The sequence below is a fragment of the Cetorhinus maximus genome, chromosome 4 (genome assembly GCF_964194155.1).
Source record: "Cetorhinus maximus chromosome 4, sCetMax3.hap1.1, whole genome shotgun sequence".
NCBI lineage: Eukaryota > Metazoa > Chordata > Chondrichthyes > Lamniformes > Cetorhinidae > Cetorhinus > Cetorhinus maximus.
This window is the reverse complement of record NC_135882.1, coordinates 64,891,199-64,915,394: the sequence shown is the minus strand read 5'-3', so window position 1 is coordinate 64,915,394 and position 24,196 is coordinate 64,891,199. Positions and strand designations below refer to the sequence as shown.

The following is a 24,196-nucleotide window of genomic DNA, read 5'->3' as shown; positions in this document are numbered from 1 at the left end:
TAAGGAGGTTGCTCAGACATGATTCTTTCTAAATCTATGATTGTTTCTTATTAAATTATTGAATCATAAACAAGTACTAACAGCCCATTAGAATTGCTGCTTATGAGATTGAACGAAACATGAATCTGGCTATTATGTGAATATATTACAAATCTTACTAAAGCTAAGACATATGTTATTTTTGCAGGGAGCACATTTAATACATAGAATGGAAACTAATTCATCTGTTTGAACAGATTTTTATTTATATTTAACATCTAATAGATTACAATAGTTTTGTTTTTGGCTTCACATGACTTATATCTTCCACAATAGTCTAGCAGGTAAAGGCATTAGCCAGTGTAACAATATGCTATACTTGAAGGTGCTATTTTCAGGTTTTGGTTTGTGCTGATTTGGGTAGTAACTCGAGTAGTAACTGACAGATTATAATCGCCTTGGCACCTTACATTGAAATATATAGAAGCTACAAAACAGAAATAGGCCATTTGGCCCAACCAGTCAGTGTGTCAGCATTTGTCCATGTGAGCAAAATGTCCTAATCACACACCTAACCGTCCTGTTCCCCCATTCGGAATGTTGCTATAGTTTCTGCCCCAGCCATAAACCCTGGAAGTGAATTCCACAGCTTCACAACTCTCCGTGCCAACGCTTACTGTTAATCCTGTATCTCAGGCCACTCATTTTAGACTGTCGTCATGAACATGTAATTTATGATATTAATGTTTTTAAGGCCACATTGTGGAAAACCAGGCCATGTAGGAGAACACTGCTATCATGCAAAGAAAGCCCCACAGGCAGTATTCCAATGTCGCCTGTATCTGTGGTCACTAAAATCATAACCCTTTGTGCAAATACAAAGGAAGCTACAGAAACCTATCAGGATTTCATGTGCAAAGGGGAAATGGTCCCTAGTGGTTCCAAAGAACCAAAAAAGGAGATTAACATTCTTCAGGATACATGACTGTTTACATACACTGCTCGTGGGGAGAATTGAAGATTTCTCACAAAGTAGCAGGACAAATTCCAGAGTGATAGTAAAAGGACTAACTTGAGAAGGTGTCAAGGTGCCAATAGTGAAAATTCACTTAGAGTGAACTCGTTACCAGGCTGGTGATGGTGGGTATAATCTGCTTACTCATGCAGGGGTTTGACCTTTTACTAGGAAATGACCTAGGAAGGTGTTACCTCCCAAAACTCAAGAACAGTCCAGTGAGGCTGAACAAACTGAACGGTTTCAGGAGGATTCTGCAGCTTGTGCAGACAGCTGAAAGGGTACAGAAGCCCTACAGGAGTCTACACCACCAATGAAGATTGAAATGGCTCAGCAAAAACCCACAGAATTAAACAAGCACCAGGGAAATCCACAAGAAGGCAAGAGGCAGTGAGGGAGATGCCCACTTAGTCAAAGAGCTTGAGGGAAGTCACTTGGGTACTAAAAGGGCTGAAACCAAGCCAAATTAATTAAAAGAGGCAGAAAGGGGAACTACCGAATTCTGAAATCAAAATGTCCCACAGAAAGGACTGAGATCTCAGAGTGATCATAAAGGGTTAATTGCAGCTAACACTGAAGTACATAGCCCTGACTGCTGAAGCAGCACAGAAGTTAATCACATCCATCAGTGTAGAGTCACAGAAATATAAGTTACTGAATGCAGCACAGAGCATGATTTTGATCAAAATAAATTGTGAGTTAAGATGCAGACACAAAGTGTTAGACAAAAAAGCAAAAACTCAAAACACAGAAGATGTCGACCTAGCTCGAAAAGAATTAAGTAATATCCGATTTGAGTGGAATGAGGAAAAACTGAGAGATTTTAAACTGTTCAAAAAACAAACCAAGAATATTAAACATACTTGCTATAACATAAAAAGCATCTTAATGACATTCTTCTATCAGCAAAGAAACTTTGATCAAAGAAGGGACGAGTTACTGGCACAGAAAGAGGCCTTCACTAACTTGCTATCTCAAAAGAGAATTTAAAGTGTTAAAGTCTGGGAAATGAACAGGACATGCTTCCAGGTAAAGAAACAACAGTCGATTTAACTACCGATTTAACTGGCACATTCTTTGTAGAGTTTAACAGTGAAAATGCTGCAGATAGAGAGTCCAATGAAGTTCAAAAGTTAAGATCAGTGCAAATTATTATAAAGATCAGGAAGAAGAGAAGGAAGAAATCCACCAGATAAAACATAATTGAGAAATATTAGGAGATGGCAGCAATCCGGAGACTGCATTGCATCAGCCAACTGGGTACGAAAGATGTGTATTTCTTTATCTCTTGTTTCCATAATGTAAACCTGTAAAAAAAGAAAATATACAGGAGATATATCACAAACATGTACTTATGATATTACAGATTTTACGGGCAACTGTTGTAAAAGTACATTTCTGTTTTCAAACCTAAATTGAGTTTAAAAGCCTTTTTTCCCAAAATGGAAGTATGGGCAGACAACCTGGCACCTTTCTGTGTTTGCTCAAATCTGGTCAGACTCTTATCTCTGGAGCTGGCTATGAAGAGTCATTAAAATGCAAAGACTCCTCCAGGGATGTCCATTGAGTCTTCTGAAAGGTATGAAAATCCTTTGGCTTCTAAGGGAGCAGGAGACAGGAAGGGACTTCAAAGGGCCTCAATATAATTAACTTCCTAAGATAAAAGCAAAAAACTGCGGATGCTGGAAATCCAAAACAAAAACAAAAATACCTGGAAAAGCTCAGCAGGTTTGACAGCATCTGCGGAGAGGAACACAGTTAATGTTTCGAGTCTGTATGACTCTTCAACAGAACATAATTAACTTCCTTGCTTGTTTGAAACAATGACTTATTAAAAATTAACATAGCAGCCATTTTGTGTCTTTGAACTGTATAAAGGAGCCTGTAAGGCCATCTTGTGTGGCAGTGTGAGTAACAATGGCAGCACCCCCCTCTCAGCTGAAACAGCCATGAACCTCATATGAGAGCTGGAGTTCCCTGCCATCAGGAATTACAGAGTAAGGCATCCAGAAAAATCATCCCTGGGCTGCTAAGAAGAATCCAGGCAATCTTCAAGTGTCGGTACCTGCAGTCTCCAGCAAGGAAAGAAGCTCTGTTCCAGCATCCACTCTAGCTATTGAGGCCACCCAGGAAGGAAAACTCCGACTCTTCAACTTTACAAACCATTGCAGCTGCTAAACCGAACCCCAAGTTTCAACCCCTTCACTTCGGAAAGAAGGAATTCAAGCAATGGGCCCACAACGAAATCTCACAGCGGCTAATTTGAAATTTCATCTTTGTGTATCTTTTCTTCTTTTATCTGCGTTTTAATCTTTGCATCTATATTTTAGTTAATAACTTTGGGGAAATTTACATTTTGCAGACTAAGTGTGGTGGCAGATGAGATAGCTAGTAAGTTTCCCACTGTGTGGTGGGGGGTGGGGGGGGTGGTGGTGGTGGTGGTGGTGGTGGTGGTGTTGTTGTTCTCATGCTCAATCTTCAGCTTGAAAACTGATTATGCATCGGTGAGCTGCTCGCCAAATCATGTGGCGGGGTGGGCATGGATTCATCTGCCCACCGTTATCTCATGGGGTCCAAGTTCCTGGCGCCATATGTAAGCAGCGTCGAAACACACATTCATTCTCTGCAGGCCAGCTGTGTGGTGTGGCTGAACGACATGTCCTCCAGGAGAAGCAAGTGATCTGCACATCAATTCAGCCACAACTCCCTGGTGACCCTCCTCCAGGCTGTTCGCAAATGGCGAGATGTCCCCTTCCCAAGGGATGGAAGCAAGAGGGCGACCAGCCTGATCTTGCCGGCCTAGGGAGAGGTCGCCAGGGGGGTCTGTGCCCATGCACACAGAAAAGAAAAATGCTGCAGTGCAGGAAGAGGATGAATGATCTCATCCACTCTGCCAGGGTAAGTCAACCTTCTACTCACTCTAGACTCACTCTCATTGGGGCATCAGGCACTCTAAGTATTATAGTCCACAGGGATCTCAAACACTATTAGCAGAAGGGACATCTGCAGTGAATGTCTCACACATAAGCCAGAATTTTCCCATTGGCGATTTGGGGGAGGGGCCTGCTCGCCAACGGGAAAATGACGTGGAATGACGTCGGGAGAAACCCCCAACGTCATCCTGGTCCCTTTAAATTTTTAGGAAGGCGGGCGGACAACGAAATCAGCTGTCCGCCCACCGACCTGTCAATGGCCAATTAAGGCCTTTGACAGGCTAGTTAAGATCATTAAAGACCTGCCCGTCCAACCTTAAGGCTGGCGGGCAGGCCAGGAGCCCCAGTGGGCTCCTGATAATACATGAAACCTCATCCACTGGCGGGATGAGGTTTCATGTCCATTTTCAAAAAATGTAGTAAAGTTTATGTCGTTTTTATTAACATGTCCCATCTCGTGTGATTTATTTTTCTATTTTTTAACTTTTGTGCACTGTCACTGATCTCCCTGAGACAGCACTTAGTCTCAGGGAGCATGTGCGCTCTTTCGCGCACATGCACAAGAGAGTGCACTTTGACAGCTGGGGATTCCCTCGCATGGTGCTTCCTGTCGGGCAGGCCGCTAGGCGGGCCTTAATTGGCCTGCCCACTCAAAATGGCGGCAGGCCCCGTTTCAGCGGCGGGGGTTGGCAATCCGCCCGCCGCCAAGCCAGTGGGGCCCATATGCCCACCAAGGGCAAAATTCTGCCCATAGTTTAACATCACCTACATCTCATGTATCATCCTGCACACTCAACTTCTTCTGCCTTGCTGAGGAGGGCACAGTACACACAGCAGCTATGCATGCTTCCCAACTTCTCTTCCACCCATTCTCATCACATTTAATCTGTCTTCATGCAAAGGTTGCCCACAAGAGGGAGAGATCCCAGACCACCAGGGGAATCCCTGAAATACAGGAGCTGACTGCATTCTCGGAAGAGGCAGCCGAGTTGGCAAGGGAGGACAGGAATCGCCCCTGTGGCGAAGGCGAGATCAGCCTCCCCCAGCAAAGCAGTACGGATGAACCCTCCATTAGTCGAACACATCATGACCTTCACAGTGAATTAAATGAAGTGTTGGATTCTGCCTACTCAGGAACCGATTCCACCTTCTTTCTCTTCCGAGCACCAGCAAGAGCAGGCCAAGACAAACCTCCAGCCAGCCCCTCAGCCCCGGCACACCTCGGTTGATGGTGCTGAGGACCGACTAGATGTGGAACCATCACTGCGTCCTCCACCATCGCAGAGACACACACATCGTTGGGTCCCAGATCAAGGTTAGACCCTGGTTCACTATGTGGAGAACATCCCATGGACATGTCTCCCCAGCAGTCGGAGACAGTGAGAGCCCAGGTCTCTGGCACTCAGAAGACTGCTGGAGAACACCCCCCGCTGATTTCGAGTCAGGTGGTGAGTCTCTGCAATCGACCATTACACACATCCTGGAGATACAGAAACAGGCAGGCTGACATCAGGCAGAGTTGTCGAGGCAGTCACCAGACTAGAACGAAGGATGGAGGAATCTGTCTGCATTCTCTCTGATGTCATGGCTCCGGCATGCAAGCATATCAAGGTCTCCATGGGAAAGGTGGCATCCGCCTTGGAGACTATGGTCCAGCAGTTTCAACTTGGTTTGCGCACAGACCTGTACTCCATCGCTCTAGGCATAGGTGGGATCCATCAGTGGCTAGGTGAGAGGGGGAGGGAGATGGGGCACCTCGACCTCCCTCCAGGTGCCACTTCTCAAGAAATCGGGCAGCAGCCCCCAGGGACTCAAAGGGTGGAGACCCCAGGGCCATCCACACACGAGATTCCAAGGGTATCCAGCTGCTCCCAATCCTCTCTGCCTCTGACTCCATCAGCTCCAGCTGCTCAGGCCGAGGCGGGTGTACCTGCCCCAGAGCAGGAGACCCAAAGTAAGATACCCACCAAAGTCATCTCAGACAACAGGGCACAGCAGTCAGCAGGCGCATAGGTGTCATAAGCCAAGTCTTTTGCGGGTACCTCATCTCCCAGCAGCCAACCCTGTAAGTGCCATGGGCCCTCGAAGATCTGTGGCACATGGGAATGACTCAGGATGTAGGAGTCATGAGAACTCCCAGGGAACCTGTCACAAGTATGAATGGTCTTCTTGTGATTGCAGACCGGCTGCATGTTAATGAAGATCAGTGGCTATTGCCACCGAGCTTTTAAAGCAACATGTGTGCAATCTATGGCAGCCTGGACTCGTGGGAAGCTGGAGATCACCACAAATCCCAGGAATCTAGCAGCCTGGCTGGCTTCATCCATTGTGAATTGGAGGTAATGATGTACCTTACTGGAAAGGGCATCTGTAACTTCCCTTATACAGTTATGTGTGGAGGACTGAGATATGCTGCGTAGGTTCCTAGTGAATCCCAGGAATGAGCCGCTTGCAAAAAAATTTGAGTGCGGCAGTCATCTTTACAGCCATTGGCAAGGGATGGCCTCCCAGTAAAAAAATCAGGCTGCCCCGTGAATGGGCCCATGAGTCCAAACATCGACTCCTCCTGCGTGGCCTCTGACCCCTCCCTTGGCATTTTTTTCCTCAGGATCTTTTTAACTCCGTCATTCCATCGGGCAGTCAACATGGTGGTGTTGCACTTTTACTTTGAGACCAGCTTCCCCTGTCACTGTGGTAATTCTTCCGACCCTCCTGGAACCCCACGATGTGCTGGTAAACTTCCCTCTGGTCACTCTCCAGCCTACCCCAGTAACCCTGGAGCCCATTATAATCGTTGTGGACATTCCTGTCCTCCTCATGAACCCACCACTGTAGATATCCCTATGCCCCATGTGGACCTCACCCCTCCCTTTCTTGAGGCTGTCTGTACCGTCACATACAGAGACCGCCCACAGCAGAGCTTCGAGTACCCACACCCCCCCACAGCCCCTGCCCCCTGCATTACAGGTTCCCAATCTAGAGGCTGCAGATGCCTCCCCTTACCACGTCAAGACTATCTGCAGCCCAGTACTGAGCCACGCACCCCCAGGGCTGCCGTGTGTGAGGCATTGACCATGCCCTGCATACCATTCTGTGCACCACCCCCCGCAGTACGTATAGGCTTTCCCCCTCCCTGGACTACAACCATGACTTGCATGCCATGCAGAGACCTGTAGCATGGTCTGCAGAGCCCCAAGGGACTGGCTTTGATTTCCCACGCCGACAATGTGATCCACAGAGCCCCAGGACTGGCTTTGATTTCCCAACCTGACAATTTGGTCCACAGAGCCCCCAGGACTAGCTTTGATCCCCCACCCCGACAATGTAATCTGAAGAGGCACGACTACGAGTGACTGCTTCTTTCCCCCCGGTTCCATCAAACCGCTCCCTCCCCTAGTCATGAGTCTGTGTGAACCCCCTCCCTCTCGTGCTCTAAATCCCCCCTCCCCCAGTCATGAGTCTGTGTGAATCCCCTCCCTCTCGTGCTTTAAACCCCTCCTTCCCCAGTCCATGAGTTTGTGTGAACCCTCTCCCTCTTGTGCAAAACTAAACCCCACCCGAGTTTGTATCCAGTTGTGATTTTAATGAGTATTCATGACATACTAATGCATGCAGATGGGGTTCCCAACCTGGATGAATGGGAAAGTTGATCCACCATTAGGGCGCCATGAAAGTCCTGAGGGGAAAATTCCAACCTAATTTCCCGCTGGTGGATATCCGACTTTTGGCCTCATGCCCAATATTGTGTTCCCGCCTGCCATGATTCCCACTGCTGGCTGGAGCAGAAAATTCCACCTTTTATCACTTTTACGTAAGTAACTTTCAGCAGTAGTTTCATAATAAACTACTTTTATCTTGTTTAAGAATAAAGCTTGACTGATGGGTTATTTTTAAATTGAATCACTCGTAAATTAAAAGGGGACTACATATACACAAATTCTTTGAGGTAATGACTTTTATTTGGTCATGACACTGTTCAGCTATTGAAAACAATCTATTTTTGTTTACTGTGTCCTATCCTTTCGTAATTTTAAATATTTTTATTAGCTTACTTTGTAAATCCTATCTCTTTATACTAGGCTAATTAATCTTCTTCGAAGCTTCAATATCAATCCTATTTTGTGGAGTTCAACACCGCAAGCAGTAGTGTAATACTGTATGTTAACCTTGACTTATGACCTTACACAGCTGTGTTATTTGTTATCTGCTGACTTTTATACTTTATGCCCCATGATAAAATAAAAGATAGATTTGCATTTATATGGTGCTTTTCATGACCACCTGACATCTCTCAAAGAGTTTTACGGCCAATTAAGTACTTCTTGAAGTGTAGTCACTGTTGTAATAGGAAATGTCACAATATCATGAAAAAACAGATTGTCCATTTCCAAAATCAAGAATTTTTAAAATGAACTCTGGATGATCTCACCCTTCAATAATCTAGTTTCCCCTGATTTCTATCTAGTATAAATATAATCATGGTTTAGTTGGTAGCACTCTCACCTTTGAGTCAGAAGGTTGTGGGTTACAATCCCACTGCAGAAATTTGAGCAGAAAAATCTAGGCTGACACTCCAGTGCAATACTGTCAGAGTGTCGGAGTGTTGCAGTGTTGAAGTGTCTTTCCAATGAGATGTTAAAAAAGTCCCCATCTGCTCCCTCAGATGGACATATAAGATCCCATGGCACTATCTTGAAGAAGAGCAGGGGAGTCTTGGCCAATATTTATCCCTCAAGGGGTAAAAACAATAATCTAATCATTATCACATTGTTGTTTCTGGGAGCTTGCTGCGCAAATTGGCTGCCACGTTTCCTACATTACAACAATAACTACACTTCAAAAAGTACTTCATTGGCTGTAAAGTGCTTTGGCCCTTCAAAGGTCCTGAAAGTTGATATATAAATGCAAGTCTTTCTTTTTCTTCTTTTGATTGGATCAGGACTCAATTGGGATGACGTGAACAATACAATAAGCCTGCCAATGTGATTGTTGGCATCCACAAATCATTTCCCATCAACTTGCATTTATATAGCACCTTTAAAGTAGTAAAACATCCCAAGGTGCTTCACAGGAACATTGTCAAACAAAATTTAATGCCAATACATATAAGGAGATAATGGGAAAGGAAAGCCTGGTCAAAGAGATAGGTTTTAAGCAACATCTTAAAAGCAGGAGAATTAGAGAGGTGGAGAGGTTTGGGGGTAGGAGGGAGCAGAATTCTAAATCTTAAGGCCTTTCCAGCTGAAGACACAGCCAACAGTGGCACAGCAATTAAAATTGGTTTGTGCAAAAGGCCAGAATTGGAAAAGCACAGAGATCTCAGAGGATTATAGGTCTGAAGGAGGTTACAGAGATAGGGAAATGTGAGATAAGAACAGAAAATGCTGGAAATACGGAGCAGGTCAGGTAGCATCTGGAGAAAGAAACAGAGTTAACATTTCAGGTCTGAAATTTGCTTTGAAATAGAAAAATTTACATCTGTCCTTTCAGTTTCAATAGGTTCCATTGGAACTGTGATGGTTTGTTTTGACAGTTGAGTCCATTATGAATGTTTTGGCTGAGTTTCTAAAGCTAAAGAACCACTTATCTCAGCAAGGGGTTATGTACATATTTTGACTGACAGTTTTATAAAGGAGTATCTGTCTTTGATGTGGTTACTAAATAGATGTATGTTTTTACAACAAAATGACCACATGAAGGGATTTACAATTTTTTCTCTTGGATCTGGAGTTTTTTTTCAGTATGAAATGTCCATTTCAAATTCTTCCCATTACTATTAGGTGGCTCCTAGGTTCTGTCCATAGTGGATAAAAGGGGGCTTGGGAGGCATAGTGAAATGGAGAGGAATGGAAGCGGCATAGGGGGTGGTTGGGGCAGTGAGAGTTTCAGGGTCTGACATTCATCGTTACAACTAGACCGATGTCCAAGTAAACAGAAGTAGGTGATCTAGCCTGCTGGCCTCGCCATCTGCCCACCTCCGCTGCCATCTTGGACCTACCTATACAGCCTTCGGACCTCACTCTATCCCGCCCCTGCTACATGGGATGAAAATAAGGTGGGCGGGAGCCCTTAAAAAGGAGAAAGGTTTGCAGAGTCGTGAAGCTTCCCAACTCGATATTCCCACTTTCCCCATGAAAATCTGGCCCATTAACAATGGGCCTCAACTTCCAGCGTCGGATTGGAGGGTGACACCCCCTTCGACCACCCCAAAGGGGACTCCCCCACCACAGACTAACCACCTCCCTCCAGGGTATTCTCCAACCCCTGACCCCCATGGGATTACCACACCTGAATGGGACCTCCTCACCCGATACCCCCCTCCACCCAGTGGGCCGGACTCTCACCACCCGACCCGACCTGACCCCACACCCAGCAGGCCCAATCCTCATCCCTGACTCGACCCGAATCCTCAAACCACACGCTCAACCCAACACCCCTCCCTCCCCTGACCAGACCTTCAACCCCCTGATATCTGGCCCCCCAACCCCTCTCGATGCCCGAAACCCCCCAGCATCCCCCCCACACAAATGTCCGACGCTTCCCCCACCCCAACTGAATGTCTGACCCCTACAGCCCCTCCCAATGTCCAACCCCCCTGACCTCCCACCCCCCAAATGTCCAACCCTCCCAATGTCCGAACCCCCAATCCTCCGAATGTCCATCCCACTCTTCCACCCTCTCAATATCCGGACCCACCCAAATGTCCGACCTCCCCCCCCCGCCCCATCCCACTCTCCCAATGTTCGGCCTGCCCCCACTCCCCCCAATGTCCGACTACCCCCATCCTCTGATGCCCAACTACCCCAACCCCCGATGTCCGACTAACCCCCGACGTCTGACTCCCCCCTCACCCACCCGATGTCTGACTCCCTCATCCCCACGATGTCTGACTCCCCCCACAAGCCCCTCAATGTCTGACACCCCCCCACAGCCCCCTCCCAATGTCCGAACCCCCAACCTCCCAACCCCCAAACGTCCGACCTTCCTGATATCTGGCCTACTCCACCCCCTCTCGATGTCCAGACCCACCCAAATGTCTGACCCCCCACCCCTCAATATCCGACCCGCCCCTCACCCTCCAATGTCTAACTCCCCCCCCACCCCCAAGCCCCTCGATGTCCACCCCTCCACCCCCAATGTCCAACTCCCCCCACACCCCCAATATCCAACTCCCCCCACAAGTCCCTCGATGTCCGATTCCCCTCCACAGCACCCTCCGATGTCCAACCCCCTCCCCCGACCAGACGTCCGAACCCCTCTCCCGACCCGACCTCCAATCCCCCTCACCGCCCAAATCCTACCCAGTCATCTTAGGCACTTACCTTTTCCCTGGCCTGTCAATTTCTATTGGACCTTTATATTTTCCTGGTTTATGGCAGCTGGTGCTGTAAAAAAGGGGGTGTGTCCTCCTTCAATTCAATTCTGCTGGACTGTGACAGTGGGCTTCGGAGACGGCTGCGCTGCCTAGATCTCACCCGGCCTGATTCAGAAGATCGGGCGAGACAGGCATGGAATAAAATTGGCATAGGTAAGTGGGCACGGAGTGGCAATCAGCGAATGGCCCTCTATTTTACTCCACAAATACTTCCTGATCTGCTGAGTATTTCCAGCATTTTCTGTTTTTATTTCAGATTACCAGCATCTGCAGGATCTTGCTCATGTACAGAGGGGTGAAGCCATGGAGTGATTTGAAAGGAAGCTAATGCCTAACAAGGAGCCCATGTAGGTCAGTGAGGTATGAACTGGACTCCTGCGAGTTAGGATATGGTTAGCAGAATTTTGAATCAGCTCAAGTTTATGGAGGGTGCAGGGAGGGACGCCAGCCAGGAAGACAAGTGTTGGTGCAATAAGAGTTAAAAAAAAAATTTACATTTACATTTACAGTATTGTTAACACGTATTCTAACTTGATCTGAACTTATACCTGAAATTAGGTGCTAGAATGTCCCTCTTCAACGATTTTCCATTTGGGTTTCTCAATTTTTCTAGGAAAAAGGCATAATTCCAATAAACATTTTACACAATGACACTTAAGAATTTGCTTTATATCTCGTCTCATCCGATGGAAGCACTGATTCAATTAACAAAGTACCAAACAAGACTACTTTATAAATACATTTTGTTCCCAGGTAAAACAAAACATTGGGGTTAAAACTGCCTCCAACGGTTCAGCTAATCATTCCCAAAACATTTCTAGTTACCAACGGTTCGAAACTCCGGCTGCTGCTGACCAGACATTTCACTCAGATGTCGCCCCTTTGCAGCTCCGATGTGTGCGGTTTGCGCCCACAGCTGGGGCGGGCGGTCACCATAACAACAGACCCCGCCCCCTGAGTTCCTGGAGACGGCCGTGCGCCGCCGGAAGTGATGCGCATCCATTGGCTGGGAGGATGCAACAGAGCAGGGGGATGTGTGAGTCAGTATGCAGTTCATTGCATTGAAGTAGCAAGTGATTGAATCAGTGCTGCTGTCTGATGTGTTAAAGGCGGAAAACAATGTTTTATAAACGTCATTAGTCTGAAGCCTGGAATCTAAAAGCATTTGCAACGGCCTCCTGTTAATCCCATAGCTTTACAAGAAGCCACAATCCCTTGGGTTTGCCTATTTAAAGCAGTGACCTTCAAGGTGCAGCTGATCATTAATCGTGCTCCAGACTACCATTGCTTTGGGAAAAGAAGTTTTATTATTTGCATATGTAGATTAAGTTTATCACTTGACCTCCATCGTTGATTTGTTCTGAAAATATTTAGATTGCACGATCCTGACCACTGGTGCAATTTACACCTGGGGGCAATTTTCACTTTAGGTAACAAAGGATGGACAATGGCCGTAGCGATCCAATCACCCGTGACCCCTGTTAGAGGCCTGAATTAATTTAACAGGCAAATGGCTCTCACCTTTCCAGCAGGGACAAGCTTGGGACATTTATTGGATGGCATGAGTAGCACAATCAGTATACATGTTGAAATAAAAACAATTCTGCAAGTGTTCAACACCTGCAGAGGGAGAAACAGTTAATGTTTCAGGTTGATGCCCTTTCATCAGGACCTGAAATGCTAACTCTGGTTTTCTTTCTACAGATGCTGCCAGCACTGCTGAGTATTTCCACCATTTTCTATTTTTGTAGCAGTCAAGAGTATGTTTTTATATTCCAAAGTACTTACAGCAGTAACACTTCAAACCTATAACCAGTTGGCTGTAAACTGCAGGTGATACAGATTAGTAATTCACTCTTCTTTGGCAGCATAAGTGCAGTGGAGAGGAATCTGCCTGCCCGGAGAAGCAGTCTCAAATGCTGAGGTTGAGATAATTTGAATAAGTAGCACCCGCAAAGGCTGATATACCCTTACAGGGTGCACTGTAATCAATCCACCAAGGGCCTAAGAGTCTGAATTTTCTTTTTTGCAATCTTTGCCTTCTGCTGGATCCCTTCAGAATCCTTTTTCTAGTAAATATCCAGGACTTTTTGAAAGCCTCAAAAGTCAGAACTGGCCATTGCCCACTGATTAAAGCCTTCAATGGCTTTAAGGAAGGAACTTCCCTGAGAAGTCTGGGAATTCTTCCCAACGCAATTGACATTGGCGTGCATGTGGACGATTTTCCTCCAAGCCCACCCTTTCACCCCCTGAGTGGAATGTATATGTCAGGTCTAAATGGAGCAGAGTAGCAGATTAATTGGGACTTGTGTCATCTCCAATTCTAGGAATGCGGAGCTGGAATTTCTAGCTTGTGGTCCCAAAAATCTGCCAGTGCTCTAACTCTGGTGCGACTCCAGAAAAACCCACCACAATAGCTGGTTCTCTCCCATTTTTTGGGGGATTTTCTGGCCATTGTTGTAAGAGGCTTGAACCTCTGCCAGCCCCATATAAGGTAAATTATGTTGTGGATAGGTGAAATCGATTTTGGATTGGAGGCCAGTACATTGAGCAAAGTGAGGTGAATTAACATTCAGATTGTTGTAACTTGAAGCTAATGTGGAGTGAACTCCTGGAGAGGGAGGAGACTTAGGTGTTTTTTTTAAACAGTTATTATTGAATCCATCCCCTTACATAAGAGGCCTTTAAGGAGACAGGTGGGCTGTTGGGGCCTGGGGATCCCCTGATTGCAGCCACAGGCACCGGATTTTCTGGCTGCTGGAGCAGGTGACAACCAGAAAAGAGGCTGCAGTGGTGCTTGTGTCAGCTGGCTCAATGTAAAATAGATGGTCAACAGTGGCAACCTCACCGATTTCTCTTGCTGGTCTTTTTGCCAGTTGTTTTAGATTTTTGATTCCCAGCATCATAACTGGCACCAACAGGGAATTCCTTTTCCTATGTTGCTTTGGTGAAGCATGTTTGCCTGTTATGCATTATTCCCTTGCCAGTTCTACTCTTGGCAAAGACAGCTGATGGGCTAAGATGCCTTTTGAGTCTTTTCAAATGCTTTTGACATTTTTGGCACCCTTTTGTGATATTTTCTTTATTTCTATTCTTCTAAATTTCACTTACATGCAATGTTCCACTTCCATCTCTATTGTGCTCCCCACACCCTCGCAAATTTGCATCTGGATATGTGCATAATTATACAGATAGGTGACCCATGAAAAAGTCTGGTGATGACCATAAAACCATTGCTGTAAAAACCCATCTGGTTCACTAACATCCTTTGGCCTACATGTGACTTCAGACCCACAGCAATGGCTTAAGCTTTAACTTCACTTCCCACTTCCTCCCCCAGAGGTTCTAAAAATGTGTCTATCCCAGCTGTAAAAATAGTCAATGAGGAAGAGCATGGATGTTTTCCCAGTGCCCTGGCCAACATTTATTGACATCAGTCAATATCACTAAAACAGATAATCAGATCATTTATTTCATTGCTGTTTGTGGGATTACATGTAAACTTGTTCTCATGTTTTCAAAGACTGTACTTTAGAAAGTACTTAATTAGCTATGAAGCAGTTTTGGGATGTCCTGAGGATGTGAAAGTCTTTATCCAAGTTTGTTCATTTATTACAACTTGTCTGTGTCTGAAGAGTTGCGGAAGAAATATCAAGTTACTGTAGGCACAATGATCTGAATTTTAATGTAAAATAATCCTGTAACATTGCAAACCATGCATCAAAAATGTAACATATCTATGGGCTTTGCATGTCATTTCTATCAAACAGAAGCATATTGCAATGTTAATTTTTTTAAAACTGTAAATAATGTGTACAATGATAGCTCATGTACTGCAGAATGTAACTCCAAGGATAAGTCTTTTAATGCTAAACATGCCCTAGATGTGTCCGATGTATTTGTTTCTTTAAACTCTGCTGTTCTATTAAAAACCATAAAGGCTTGTTAATCCACGTGCTGCATGAAAAACCTTTTGATTGGATTACTTCCTTGTAATTCACTGAGACATTCATTATCCCCTATGTAATCAGCACAAGAAATATAATCTCTGAAAAAAACAAACTGGTCTCATCCCAGTTTTCTGTGAAGCCTCAATGTTTCAGCCAATTATGTCATGATTTGATTCTTAGCCTGTGCAATGTGTCCATCTGTGTGGCATGATGAGATGGGTGGACACTAAACAATGAAATACTGGAAAAGATAGTTCAGTTAGGCTCAAATCTGATTTCAGAAAGATGTTTTCAGTAGAGGAAAAATGGGAGCTAGTGGAGAGTAGCAAAGTCAAATACATGAGATAGAACAGGAAATGTGGAAACAGATCTGATCAGGACTGGGGAGAGATAATCAGAGAGAGGCTAGAGGCAGAATGGTTAAGTGAGATTGACCAAGGCATAAAGTATAGTTATAAGAAAATTACCTTCCGTACAAAAACAGAGTAAAGATGAATTAAAATTGCAGCGTATATTATGATTATTACTCTGCAATGAGGATATGAGGCTTCTTTGTTCTTCAATCAATTTAATCTCAATGCCACTCTTAACTATAATTAAGACACTTGATTTTTATTAAGACCAGAGTAATATAGTAGAAAGTGAGAATGAGTCTATCAATTAATGATAGATGATTTAAGCTTATTTTAATAATTCACTCAAGTTTTGCTATCATGTCTTGTGGCATTACTTCAAACCTTTTACAGAATTCCAGTCATCCATAATTCTACATGTCATTAACCTCCCTGCAGTATACAGGTATAAACGTGCATCTGTAACCTTGGACAATAGAATCAATTTACTGTTGGTTTTAATAAAATACCTTCTAAGAGGCCAATTGTAGAGTTCCTACTATTACCTCAGTATAGACCAGGGAACAAATTGAGGACCTTTAGCACTGTATTTTTTGTACTTGGGATGTGAGTATCGCTGGTAAGGTCAGCCTTCATTGCTCATTCCTAATTGCCCGTGAGAAGGTGGTGACGAGGTGCCTTCTTGAAATGCTCCACTCCATGTGGTGTAAGTAATGCATCTAGTGATGCCACTACCCTAATGCCAACAAGGGAACAGCTAATTATTGCCTTCAAGCATAAAGTAAATTACATCATCAATTGGTGCAAGCTCATGTGAGGTAAATTAGAGTACTGTCACAACTACATAAAAGGTGTTTCCTCAAAGTAGTCTGTGAGCTAAGAATTTGTGTGTTTGCGGGTAGCCCCCTTTTGATTTGTGAATGGTTCAGTTTGAAAATAACACAGCAGACAAGCTTTAGTCTTAAGATTAAGTTTATTACAAAGATTACTGCTGAAAGTTACTTAGGTAAATGTGATAAAATTATCGACTAAAATACAGATACAAAAAATTGAAAGCAGATAAAATGATAATTAAAGATGACATTTCAAATCGGTCTCTGTGAGATATCATTGCGAGCCCGTTGCTTAAACTCCTTCTTTCCAAAGTGAAGGAGTTGAAACTTGAGGTTTTGTTTAGCAGCTGCAATGGCTTCTATAGTTAACTATTCAGAGATTTGCCTTTTCAGGTGGATTCAGCAGGTTTTTTGGAGAGCAAGAAGGTTTCCTGCTCCTCACTAATTCCGCGGTTATGGCATTTGGAGATTGCCTGGGTTTTTTTGGCAGAACAGCAGTTGGCTTCTTAATACCCTCTTTGTTTTTCCTTAGCCAAGAACCATCGCAGATGTTGTTTCTCAGATTTCTTCCTGGGGTTCTGCACACAAACTGGCTGTTCTCAAACAGACTTTATAAATTTCCAAAACTTAAAATAGTTGCTATCCCAAACTCTCGAATCATGCTTCCATATTAGGTTTTGAGCATAGTCCCGTCCATTGTCTTTCTATAGCTGAGGTAATTAACTTTTTAACTGTCTCAGCAATTAACTTGAGTGGTTTCCATTCTCCCACAAAAACAAAAATAGCTGGAAAAACTCAGCAGGTCTGACAGTATCTGCGGAGAGGAATACAGTCAACGTTTCGAGTCTGTATGACTCTTCATCAGAACCATCTTTCCATTCTCCCAGGTTTGAGGAGATAAAGAGCTATTCACACCTCACAATTATTTTCTGTTTACCTTTGTGGAAATACAAATTGAATTTCAATGTGTTCACATGCCTGGATATGTCAACCTGCAATCCACTTGGAGCCTAGAGTTTGACAACATTGCAGTTGAAGGTCAGGTAACTTTTTCCAGCCATCTTAAGACTCCTTGTGTTCATTTAAAATGAATATTAGCTTTTTTTTTACAAAAATCTACACATCACAACTACACATTCGTGGCAATATTTTAACTCGAGTCCATGTTATTTTCTTGCTTTGATGTTAAATGTACTTTGTCACATCACAGGAGGAATCAGTAAATATGGAGGCATAATTTCCTTAATTAATTCAAACAAAGAAAAGATAAGAAATGTCAACAGAAAATAAATTTTAGCAATGTTCAGAATGTGGAACTTGCTACCACATGGAGTGGTTGAGGCAAATAGCTTACAGTATGTGAGAGGAGTCTCGTGTGGAGCATATAAATCAGCACAAACCCAAATGGCTTGTTTCTACGTTGTAGAATTCTATTTGATATTGAAACAGTTAAAAGCCAATCAAGAGAAGCAATTCCTGCTTTGGACAAGGCAGGGAGAAATACAAATGAAAGTGAGCATTTGGGGTTATATTTTCAGTGGAAGAGGATCAAGGCAGGCCTTTACCCACCATCCAATCCCTGCTGCTTTTTATCTGCTGTAATCTGACCCATTCACATAGGTTAGAGATCAATTTGGAGGCCAAGAGCTGCAGTACGAGAAGAGGAGAGGCCACATATAAAGGAAGCAGAAGAGCCTGAATATGTTAATTTTGATTCTTTTAGGCTTTAGAGCTGAAGCCCAAACCTGGTAATACCACAAAAGTGCACATGTAAAACAAGATGGATGGGAAAGCAGGATCTTCTTGAAGAGACTCTTCTTAATAATTGGTTATTAAACCAATGCTTCAGATACTTGGGCTCTTTTAGGGTGATGAAGGGCTTATAATGTGGCTCTGTAACAATCAACAATTTTATAACAATGTGCTGCTACATGTTGTGCTATGGGGTTTGTAATGAATTTAGATGAAGAGCAGCAGCAATTCATGGAAAATCAAGAGGAGCACATGGATTAGTCACCTGCAAGAGACTGGGCACCACAGCCAAAGAGTAAACTGTGCAAGGATCTCATTGCCCACTATGCTTCAACTCTGCAACTGATCATTATTATGATCTGTTGGATATGTTTGCAATCACAGAGCAGCTGAATGCTTTGAAGTTAAAACAGAAAATGTGGAAATACATAATAGGACGGTTAGTATTTGTAAAAAGATTGGTTAATGTTTTGGGTATAAAATCCATCTGATGTCCAACATATATTTTTTTTTCTTTGTATTTGTTAAATATTTTGCCTTATAGGTTTTTGCTTAGCATTTGAATAGCTGGGATAGAAATTAGTCTGGGTTTGTATTCGGGCCCAGACCCAGAACTGCAAAGACAGAGTGTACCCTATCGATGGAAATTGGTCCTTGGGCATCATCTGAAAAATTGGGGAGAGCTGGCAGCAAGGGTCCTGCCTTAACTGACCACTCACCTGCCATAAGATGTCAATTTTGTCACCATCCTTGCTGGAAGCAGTTATCTGATTACCAGGAGAACCCTGTGAGCCTAGGATTGCCAACTTTGATTGTTCACCTGTCTGCAACTGCCCTGTCCCCACACTCCTACCATTGGTCACGGCAATCAGAAAGTGAATAGAATTTATCCATTAATTGGATGAATCTTGATTGTCAGTCAGCCTTTTTCTCCCATGCCCATGATTTTATTAACTAAGAAATGAAAGTGTTCATGGAAAATTGAAAACAAACAGAATTTTTTATTGCCCCTATGATTTTTCTCCTGAGTTCCTTGCAGCATTGTCTGGAGATTAGTCTTTAATTCCTAGACACTGCAGGGCAATCCTGGAGGGTTGGCATCACTTGCGGAGTTGCAGGAGCTCTTCCTGGCTACAGAGGAAGTTGCTTCTCAAAACAAAAATAGCCTACCTTTGGCTGGTGGTTTTGGGGAGGGCCACTGAATAACCCTGAGTGGGAGACATCCAGCTGGACTGCTTATCATGCTTGATTTATCAAGGGGATTTTTTCACAGGTGTTGGGGCTCTAATTTGCACAGTAAAGGGGCCTAACAACCGTTTCAATTCAGTTACAAAGTGTGAATATGATAGTGGGACCAATGCCTGCAGCAGAAGCCAATTTCTAATCCTTGGTTATCTCTTTTCTGCACAATAAAAGATTGAAAGCTTACAAAATACATTCAATGTGACAATATTATGTTTAAATGTATGATATTATACATTTTCATTGTCTTTCCTTGTTTAATTACCCTCTTTGAATCATGAGCATTATTCTTTGTTCTCATTCGTTGACCTACTCCCAAGTGCTCCCCTGGGTGAAACATTAAGAGAAGTGGCTTATTGCTTAGCCAATTGACAAGCTGCAGGGAAATCGGCATCTGTGGCTCCCCCACCCCCATATACCTGTATCAATGCCAAGAGTCGCTTTTGCTGAAGTCACTAGAGACTTATTGGTTTTGGAGTCACTTGTGAAGTGTCATGTGATAGCACAGAACTGCTGCTGACACGAGCGGCAGCTGGGTGCTGCTGTTTTCCACATCACTGCTAGAAAGCATATTGTCATCTGGTCCACTAATCTATGGGTTTTCTGAAAGTTGTCTTTATGGTTGCCTGAAAGCATTCACCAAGCAAGCTGAAGCAAGTCATGACAGCTTTTTCATACTGGGCGCTGGCACAAAGAATCCATTGTGTAGTGTTATGATCCTGTTAGGGACCATTAACATTTAAAGAGAAATCCGAACACCTCGTTTTAACCGATAGAACTACGCCACAAGATTTCACATTTTTAAACAAAAACAAACTTTGTTGTATAGAAAAGACTTAAAACACAACAAGCACTATTAACTTAACAATACGGTTTATAACTGCACTCAGCTTTACAACTTGCTTCCCCAAACCTTTTCCTTATAAGGTTCATCAAACATTTTTTTCTTTAATGAGATGTGGGCACTGCTGGCGAGATCAACATTTGTGGCCCATCCCTGATTACCCTTGAACTGAGGGCAGTTAAGAGTCAACCATATTGCTGTAGGTGTGGAGTCACATGATAAGGATAGCAGTTTTCTTCCCTAAAGGACACTAGAACCAGATGGGCTTTTACAACAATCTATGATAGATGTCATGGTCACAATTATTGAGACTAGCTTTATATTCCAGATGCATTAATTGAATTTAAATTCCACTAGCTGCCTGGTTCGATTTGAGCCCATGTCCCCAGAGCATTAGCTGGACCTCTGGATTACTCGTCCAGTGACATTAGCACTATGGCACCTTCTCCTCCCTTTAAGTTATTTACTTTTGTAGGGAACACCTACTAATATGCCACAGTTTTCTCAAAACTACTTTAATTCTCCTCAGTTACAGCTATTCTCAGATGTAAAATTTTCATTTACCATCTCTTGACTGTGGACGCCTCAATCCTTTGTTATGGTTACTTTCTCAATAGTTCTAAGCTACTCTGCTGGTTGTATTCTTTTGCCGCAGGCTCTGTGAGGACCTCTGTAGGATTTTCCACTAGTTTCAAACTAGGCAATCTTCCACCTCCTTTTCCCTCATGAAATCCAAACTCAGATTAATCTTCACCTGCACTCCATGCAGCAAATGACGAAGTTTGATTCTTCCCTGCTTACAGTGCAGGCCCAACTATCATTTACTTGAGTATTTTCTTTCAGTGAGCTGCACCACACACAAAATCCAAGCCACAAGTTAAAAAAAACTTTCTCTAGCAAACACCCAATTAAATTGGAACCAGAGAATCTCCCTAAGCTTCACCTATCTCCATGATGATGTGGCATGCTGTGGGATGTCCTCTAACTGACCTTTAGGTTAAGTATCCCTTATTTAAAATTTCTTCTTTAATCTGAAGAAAGAACTGGATTTTACAACCCTTCAGGGTTTACCGAATGTTTTTAATCTAATTTAGCTCTAACACCCAAACCAAAAACATCTCTCTCAACTGCCCTTACTGTAAAGATTGCAGACATCATGTCTCCAGATCTTTAGCTAAGTAAGCCCACTTGCTGTTTATGATCTTACCTTTCTAGCTGTTAACCTATTAAGTCAATGTGGCCCAACTCTTAGGTGTAATAAACTTCAAAGCTGTTTGAATTACATCAGCGTCAGGATTGGTTATCAGTTTCTTAGCCAGATGTGCCCATTTATCTATATTTAAGCTTTTAACCTACAACTTAGAAGTTACATTCCTAAAACTAAAAGTTATATTCTAAAACACATGAACCATGAACTAGATGTTCACAATAATGGTATCATAAATTATCTGTTCCATCTTAAATGTCATGCCTGTCAGTTGCCAAACACCCTTGAAGAATGAACTCAGAGCTTGCATATAGGTATGATTTTCCACAAGTACCCTTCTTCTCTTGCAAACAACTATGCGTTTAAGGTCCCACAACTTTGAAGCCATAACCTTATTCTCAGTCTCTGCTGCAAAGCAGCTAATTCTTCTCCACTTGCTACACTTCCAGCAACCCCATGCTTGTGAATCAACAACAACATATATAGATAGTGCCTTTAATGAAATAAAACATCCAAAGTGCTTCACAGGAGCATTATAAAACAAAGTATGACAGAGCCACATAAGGAGATATTAGGTCAGATGACCAAAAACTTGGTCAAAGAGGTATGTTTTAAGAAATGTCTTAAAGGAGGAAAGCAACATAGAGAAGCAGAGAAGTGTAGGAAAGGAATTCTAGAGTTTGGGACCTAGGCAACTGAAGGCATAGCCACCAATTGTGGAACATGTATAATTGGAAATGCACAAGAGGCCAGAATTAGAGGAGCACAGATATCTGGGTGGGTTGTGGGGCTTGGAGGAGATAGGGAGGGGAAAGGTCATGGAGGGATTTGAAAACAAAGATGAGAGTTTTAAAATCAAGGCATGCTTGACTGAGAACCAATGTAGGTCAGTGAGCACAGAGGTAATAGGAGAACAGGACTTGCTGTGGGTTAAGACTCAGGCAGCAGAGCCCTGGACGACCTCAAGTTTATGGAGACCAGCCAGAGGTGCCTGGAATAGTCGAGTCTAAAGCAAACATAGGCATGGATGAGGGTTTCAGCAGCAGAAGAGCCGAGACAGGGGCAAAGTCGAGTAATGTTATGGAGGTGGAAATAAGCGATCTTCGTGATGGTGCAAATATGAGGTCGGAAGCTCATCTCGGGAACAAATGTGACACCAAGGCTGCAAAAAGACCATTGCCAGGGAGAGGGTTAGAGTTGGCAGGTAGGGAATGGAGTTTGGAGTGGAGACCGAAAACAATGGCTTCAGTCTTCGCAATATTTAATTGGAAAAAATTTCTGTTCATCCAGTACTGGACATTGGGTGAGAAGTCTGATAATTTAGCAACAGCGGAGGAGTTGAGAGAGGTGATGGTGAGGTAGAGTTTGGTATCGTCAGCATACATGTGAAACTAACATTGTGATTTCAGATGATGTCGCGAAGAGCATCATGTAGATGAGAAATAAGAGAGGCCAAGGATAGATCCCTGGGGAACACCACAGGTGTCCTCTGGTATCAGCTTCTCACTACTACTATTTAATTCCAACCAGGTGGCTGTTTTTGACATAAAACCTTGGAGAGGAAGAAAGTTTGGCAGGTGGTAACTTGGAGGGGTTTGGAGTACAGATAGATGGGATAGGTGGAATCAGGCAGATGTGCAGCTTGGATCAGTCTTCCCCCTTACCTTCATCTCAATATATGCCGAGGGAGAAAGAAAGGCTCAAGGTCCTGCTTCTACTCCTTAGTGTCATCTTCCTCCAGCTGGTGGATCTGCAGGAATAGATGGTAGAGATAAGAAACTGCCTTAAAATAATTTTAAGATTGATCTCTTTGACCAAGCTTTCAGTCAACCATCCTAATCTCTACTTTCCGGCTAAGCATTTATTTTCCTTATGTCAGCCTGTGAAGCACCTTCTGTTACAGGCACTACATAACTGCATTTGTTACTGTTGTTAACTATAAAATATGTATAAACACATCAATGTAACATATATCAGTGCTTTTCACACTTAATTGGGTGAAGAACTCCTGCAAAAACACACTTCTGCAGACCCTCTAAATATTGACAGACTCCGGAGATTTCCTGCACATACCTGCATATTTCCTGCCTATACTTTGACACTGTTCTTTCAGAATTTAAAATACAAATATCCAAAGAAAGGAAGTACTACCATCACAGAAAACATTTCTAATAATATATAGCAACAGAAATAACACTACACAACAAATGTACGAAGAAAATAGGTACTACAGATTTCTTGATTCAATGTTCATGGTAAGCCTTAGATGGACAAATCTTATGACCCCAAGGATCCTTTAGCTTGTAATAGGACATAGGATATAGGATTAATATATGACAAATGTCTACTTAATCATGCAATCTCATCAGAGACCAATGATTCCTTGTCTGTATCAATCCCACAGTCCTCTTGTTTCATTGAAGTTAATGGTTTCTCTTGAGAGGATCCAGAACTTTTGCACTCCTTGCCCTCATAACTATACTGTACATGAGTGATTAAAATAATTACTATGCTTATTTTTCACCTGAAAATTCATTAAATTCTAGTGAGACCATTGTGTTTTTTATTTATCTAATTACTCAGACTTGGCTTCCTCTCCGTATTTGTCAACCTCCATTTTAAAACAGGTTTCTTCTTGTCTTAGCTTATTGATGTTTCTTGAGCCAAGAAGTTACGTCTGGATATTCTTTCAGATGTTCACTATAGCCAAACC

At 43.3% G+C, this 24,196-nt stretch overlaps 1 long non-coding RNA gene across 1 annotated transcript; it reads right to left on the bottom strand.

Annotated features, from left to right (window-relative positions):
* Window positions 1–223: 223 nt before the first annotated feature.
* LOC144679655 (uncharacterized) lies at window positions 224–12,236 on the bottom strand. Its single transcript, XR_013576390.1, has 3 exons — window positions 12,128–12,236; window positions 11,851–11,911; window positions 224–2,301 (listed from the first exon to the last, which is right to left on the bottom strand). It is a non-coding gene; the product is annotated as an uncharacterized LOC144679655 (long non-coding RNA).
* Window positions 12,237–24,196: the final 11,960 nt, after the last annotated feature.